Source organism: Clupea harengus, chromosome 20, assembly GCF_900700415.2.
Source record: "Clupea harengus chromosome 20, Ch_v2.0.2, whole genome shotgun sequence".
NCBI lineage: Eukaryota > Metazoa > Chordata > Actinopteri > Clupeiformes > Clupeidae > Clupea > Clupea harengus.
The window spans coordinates 12,855,993-12,859,444 of record NC_045171.1 but is presented as its reverse complement, the minus strand read 5'-3'; the positions used below and the strand labels follow the sequence as shown (position 1 = coordinate 12,859,444).

Sequence of the window (3,452 nt, the reverse complement as noted above, 5' to 3'; positions counted from 1 at the left end):
GGTGTTTTGTGGAATAAGTTGCTCACACTGAACTTGACCTGCCAGACCACTACAAAATCTTTTTTATTTCTATGTTCTCGTATTTTAATACTGTCAAATTTGTCTTTTAATACAAAATTACTTTATGTTCAAGAAATGCCCTCTTTCCTTTATCTTCTGTTATACTTCCTTGCTAGTCTACCTCTTAAACTCTCTCTTTCTGTCCCACACACACACACACACACAAACACACTGCCAAGTTTGCCCCTTTTTTATGCAAATAAATGTATTGATGTACAATTTAGGCAAACGTGGAGAGTGGACTGTGATAATCTCCTGCATCAAAGGCAGGAGCTGCTCTATTTCACCTTAAGGAATAAGTTGCTCATACTGAACTTGACCTGCCAGACCACTAGGAAAATGTTTTATTTCTTTGTTCTTGTATTTTAATATTGTCAAATCTGTCTTTAAATACCAAATTACTTTATGTTCAAGAAATCCCCTTACAAATAAAAATAAGTGCCTGTCCAGATAAAATACCATTTCCTCCGCCATTACACAAAATCAGATTACTTCACCTTGTGTTTGGGAGCTGTAACTGCCCTGATAATGATAGTAAGAATGCTGGTACTACACATCCGTCTTGAGGTCCTTGCAAAGTCTTTAAATCTGTACTGAGGCATGCTGATCCTGAAAATGTGCCTGTTCAATTCAATCTAGGCACCCCTAGGTTGTTTGGCTTCCTGTGTTTTGATCTTGGCCTGTTTTTTGTTGCCGTTTATCATGGTTCTTAAGTCTTGCCTTCAGCAGTTGGTTTACTGTATATCCCATATGGTCCGTCTTGTGACTTGGAATTTGGATAATGTTCCAGATTCAAATGCACATTCATCTAGAACCTCTCCGCACTGGATGCTAGTCTTTGAGCACTAAGTGGACTGTCCATAAGCCTAAAGTGCGTAAGTGAAGCGTTGGCAGTTGACTGCCAAAAGTCCCTACAAAGCTATCTTCTAGACTGACGGTGATAAATGTTGTTAGCAAGTATATTCTGTTACATGAAGCACATATGAGAGAATTCCGGTCAATTAGAATGACAGCTATGCTACAACCCTATTACAGGTTGTGTTTACATTGAGAATCTAAGCTCAAATATATTGTAACCCTCCACTGTTTTGTTTGGTGAGACACTGGCTGTGAAACTGGAGGGCATGAACAATCTTGCTTGCTGCAGAGAAGCAGTTTAAAGCACTTAAAAAAATTCTACAGCATAGACCACAAGTTAAGGATTGCCCATTCAGACAGTGTAAATAGAGCACATATGGAATTTTACTGTTCTCTAGTATTTGTTAGACAAGTCAACAAAGTCAGGGAAACACGACAGACATTTCCACCCTTTTATTGAGAAACAAACATACATCAGTAGTCATTTCATTCGAGCACAGGTAATGTGAATTGACCAGTTACCAGTATTCACACTCGAGTAAAGACTGCAATTTTGGCACAAACAAGACTAGACTTATTTTACTATAGTAAAAAGACTTTAGCACTTAATGAATTGTAAATCAAGGCACTGCAAACTGACACGGTTCCTACATTAGTTGTCAGACTAAAATGCTGACTACAGCAACAGCTATTCAAATACATTCTCCTGTTCAACATATACACAAATTCCTCATAACACTTGATACAATATAAACTAGATGAAGGTTAACTGATGCAGTTGTCGTCTTACTTGAAAAAAAGCTTCCAATACAAACCTAAAAAAGATAAAGGAGAAGGGGTTAAGGACACAGAATTTCAGAACACAACACTTAACCTGAGCACAATACATTTGTTTCATGCCTGTGTCAGATTATTGCAGACAGTCCACTTTAACCTGTGCCAGGCTTGATTTATTCTCCCAAGATTAAAAGGATCACAGTAAGGAAGGTTGCCATTGCCATGATGGAATGAACTTGGGGTACTTGTAGGGCTAGATATAAATAAAATGTGTGGACCTACCTACTACAGATCCTGAGCAGGCACGGGTTGTCGATTCATACACTTACGCCCTGATAAAGAAAACAAGGTTTAGTGCAGGTACACAATAGGGATTCAGTTGCTGTCTCAATTGAAAAAAACTTTCAATAAAAACTTTAAGGTAAAGAGGTTATGGACACAGAATGTCTATAAACACTTAACCTGAGCACAATACATTTGTTTCATGCCTGTGTCAGATTATTGCAGACAGTCCACTTTAACCTGTGCCAGGCTTGATTTATTCTCCCAAGATTAAAAAGATCACAGTAAGGAAGGTTGCCGTTGCCATGATGGAATGAACTTGGGGTACATTTGTAGGGTTAGATGTAAAGAAATGTTAAGACATACCTTCTAACATCCTGAGCGGGTTCTGGAGTTATACACCTACATCCTGATAAACACAGAGTTTAGTGCAGGTACACAACAGGGATTCAGTTGACAGGTAATTACTTTTTTTTTTACTGGCTATATATATATATATATATATATGGGAAAACCTTATTGATTAACGTCCAGTAATAATGCTCATACAAATCAGGAAGGACATTTGTTTTGACTAAAGCAAATTAATCTAATTTTATTTAACTCAACCACTCCCCTACTCCCATTAGACAGCATGGGAATGCTATCCAATCACATTTCATTCTTAGGGAAGCTTCACTCTGCCAGACACATTAGGGCGATAAACTAACCCAAAATGTTCTATTTGTGAGGTCGTAATCTATTGGAAACACCAGCAACCAGAAGCACAAAATTCAGGCAATAATATTTAAATGCAATGCATGTCGTTTATAACTTACATGACGATGATTAACCACCATTCCAGGGCAAAATTGCCACTTCACACCACTGGAGGGCCAATCCTTCCTGAACAAAAATGGCAAGATTTGAATAATGATTAAAAAGGGGTACAGAAATGGCCAGTACACATCTATATGGGAAGCAATGAATGTTTGTCCCCAGACTAGGAATGCCCCAGTGTATTTGGGAACATTCAACTCTCAGAGGGGACACAGCACAGCCATGACTCAGAATCAGACACCACTAAAACAGCAGCATCTGGGTAGAGTCAAACTGGCTGCGCCTTTCTTTTCCAGCAGTGTAACACTAGTTCAGGCACGGTACAGGTCTGAACTGCTGACTACCGCTGGGTAACGTCAAGTCATTTAAATACTTAACCAAAATTAAACAAACAACAAGAACTGTTAAATCAACTGACCTCACCCAAACTATGCTAAGAGGGGGAGGCTAGCTAACGTTACTTCGTCTCTAAAACACGTGGTCTTGAGTCTCGACTGAACTTCGGAAACCTGCCCCAAATCAAATCACCCAGGGCAAAATAAAATATAGCATCAACGACAGATAAAACTACTTATGATACAAGACTTAAAAATCATTCCCATCTTGATTCATCACCATATTACCATTACTTTGCGGACATGTGTTGCTACCACTGA

At 38.7% G+C, this 3,452-nt stretch overlaps 1 long non-coding RNA gene and 1 other non-coding gene across 2 annotated transcripts; both read right to left on the bottom strand.

The window, feature by feature from the left end:
- Positions 1-1,356: 1,356 nt before the first annotated feature.
- On the bottom strand, positions 1,357-3,446 carry LOC105893076. The gene is made up of 4 exons (XR_001162080.2): positions 2,796-3,446; positions 2,344-2,386; positions 1,978-2,027; positions 1,357-1,733 (listed from the first exon to the last, which is right to left on the bottom strand). It is a non-coding gene; the product is annotated as an uncharacterized LOC105893076 (long non-coding RNA).
- LOC116218029 lies at positions 2,944-3,147 on the bottom strand. Its single transcript, XR_004162645.1, has one exon. It is a non-coding gene; the product is annotated as a small nucleolar RNA SNORA74 (small nucleolar RNA).
- Positions 3,447-3,452: the final 6 nt, after the last annotated feature.